Source organism: Dipodomys spectabilis, unplaced genomic scaffold (genome assembly GCF_019054845.1).
Source record: "Dipodomys spectabilis isolate Male_0828 unplaced genomic scaffold, ASM1905484v1 ptg000457l, whole genome shotgun sequence".
Lineage (NCBI taxonomy): Eukaryota > Metazoa > Chordata > Mammalia > Rodentia > Heteromyidae > Dipodomys > Dipodomys spectabilis.
This window is the reverse complement of record NW_024871134.1, coordinates 237744-240419: the sequence shown is the minus strand read 5'-3', so window position 1 is coordinate 240419 and position 2676 is coordinate 237744. Positions and strand designations below refer to the sequence as shown.

Sequence of the window (2676 nt, the reverse complement as noted above, 5' to 3'; positions counted from 1 at the left end):
CATTCACATAATCTGTATCTTGAAGATTTACAAGTCCACAAATTCAAAATTTCCTATACCATTGTCATGCAGCTATATTAAAGTCAACTTGCTAGGAAGTCAGTAAGGCCCAGTCATTGGTTACATAATGGGACTCTTCAAGCTATCCCAAAAGATTCAAATCCAATCTTTGAAATAGGTAAAAATTATTACATCATAAATGCTGAGGGTTAAAAGTAAGAGAATATCAAATACAATAGCCTGTTGGATAAATCATAATTGATTAGAACCTCTCTGAGAACCAATCTTAAATTAGTATAGCAAGGTGGGAAGAAAGACTTTGGAGCTTGACTTGCCAGAGACAAATCCATAGTTCTACTACTAGTAAAACTTTGATGTAGCAAAATTGATTCATGAAATCAAGGGAATCAAGTATTTACTCAAGTGTTAACCATAATCACAATGCAAACTTTCTTGGTAAGAGCTCATTTATTTCTGGATCGATTTCTTTACCTTTGTCTAATTACTCGCTCAGTTTACCAGAATTAGTAAGCTGGAAACTTCAATCACTTTCAAATTTCAAATATGTATCCAGAAAAGTTGTGTCTCATGCTCACATGGGTGACATATATACTAAAATTGGAGAAAAATAGAGAAGCTTAGCATGGCCTCTGTGCAAAGACAACATGCAAATTTATGGAGTGATCACTATTTTTATGCATTAAATGTGTTTGTTATTTTATTAGTGAATATTAACTGTGTAAAATGGATTTCATTGTGATAGTTTCACGCATATATTGGATGTTTTAATCATATTTACTCCATTACCCTTTTTATCCACCTCTCCCCTCTTTTTTATCCACAATATTATTTATCTAGTTTCCACACATGAGAGTAAACATGCAATGCTTGTCTAAGTCTGGCTTATTTTACTTAACATGACAATCTCCAATCACATCCATTCAATTTTTAAGAAAGACCGTGCTTCCCTTTCTGAAAGCAACAGTGGGATGAACATAGCTTGTCCAATATGATTAGTTTTAAAGGGACAATACTTAGGGGTATGGAACAAGTGTAGAGTACATGCCTAGGGAAGGTGAGGCTCTGAGTTCAAACCCAAGTCCTACCAAAAGAACTTAAAAGTAAAAGACAATATTTGATAGTTGATTTGGTTGTATAATTTCTGCAATGATGGTTCCAGAAGGAGTTATATTACTTTAAAGTCATCCCTTATAAAGTCATATCTTCATTTATCTCATTAGATTTTCAACTGGAAATCAGGATCATATTGTAATCATTCTGAAAGGCTGTGTGTTGCTCTGAATTAAACACAAGCTCTAATACTTTCCAAGTTTGTTCCATCTGTAATTGCCATTAGAAACTTCAGACACGTGTCCTTGAATTTGATACCTGCCAAAAGAGACCAATGATCTTTGACCAATCACCTTTCTCTAAGTGATTTACACGCAACAGTATTCACAATACTCAACAGTATTCCTTCTGCCTTAGTTTACTGTTGTACACACATGAACAAATCAAGCAGAGTCAAGATGCCTGTATCTTTTTCATTCAGAGGTATGTCTTGTTTTTAAGTTTCCGTAGCAATTGTGTTAATATTATCTGTAACTATAAGGTTTAGTAAAAGTTTATGCTTAAATTTGTAGTTCTAAACAATATTAATATAGACAAGTGAGTGGGTTAAAGTGTTAGTTTTTATTCCAATTAAAAGCTATTCACTGACATGACTTCTTTTGCATAGTCTACAAGACTGTCCTCTGGAAAAGGAAAACTAAAGGAATGCCAATGTATTATACTGTTGCCATGTGTTAGCTCTTTGGTTGTACTACTCAAGACTGTAAAAGAAGAGACTGGATGTTGACATTTTCTTGTTTCCTGCTTCAATTATCTTTAGTAAAAACTTCTCCTCCTCCTATTAGTATACCTTCCTTTTTTCAATCATTGTCTTTGAAAAGATAAGTTTCTTTCCCATTTTCCACAAGGAAGATTTACACATCCTGGTATTCCCACATGATCCCCTTCCCCCAAAGCCCCTCATGCATGTTCAATAACTATTTCTTGAATTACAGTTAAGCCATTTCTCATTATGCTTGTAAGTGATCAATTCTAGCTAAGTATATTTTTTACCTTTCTATTATTATTATTATTACCATTGTAAAGGTGATGTACAGAGGGGTTACAGTTATATAAGTCAGGTAATGAGTAAATTTCTTTTTGATTCCTTAGAATCTTGTTATCTCACATGAGAATTATGATGGTAACTTTTAGGTGTTACAGATAGGCAATGCAAATGGAATGATAAAAATCTGCATGTTAAATATAAGTGTACTTTTTAACATGGATAATAAAAAAGACCAGCCCTCAAAAGAACAAGAACATTTCAAAATGACAGAGTAGGCCTTAATATACAGAATATTTTCCAAAGTAATGCTGTTTTTGGTTTGTTTGATTTTTTTGAGACAGTACTGGGGCTTGAGCTCATGGCCTTGGGCTATTGCTTGGCTTCTTCCTTCAAGGTTGGCACTCTACCACTTGAACCACATCTTTGTTATTGGCTCTTTTGCTGGTTAGTCAGAGATACGCGTTTTACAACTTTTCTGCTTGGGCTGACTTTGACCTAGATCTTCAAATCATATCTTCCTCAGTAGCTAGGATTCATTCATTCATTTCATTCCATTT

General features: G+C 33.9%; 1 non-coding gene across 1 annotated transcript; it reads left to right on the top strand.

Moving 5' to 3' along the window:
• The first annotated feature begins 588 nt into the window (after positions 1–588).
• On the top strand, positions 589–695 carry LOC122098092. The gene has a single exon (XR_006145660.1). It is a non-coding gene; the product is annotated as a U6 spliceosomal RNA (small nuclear RNA).
• The last annotated feature ends 1981 nt before the right edge of the window (positions 696–2676 follow it).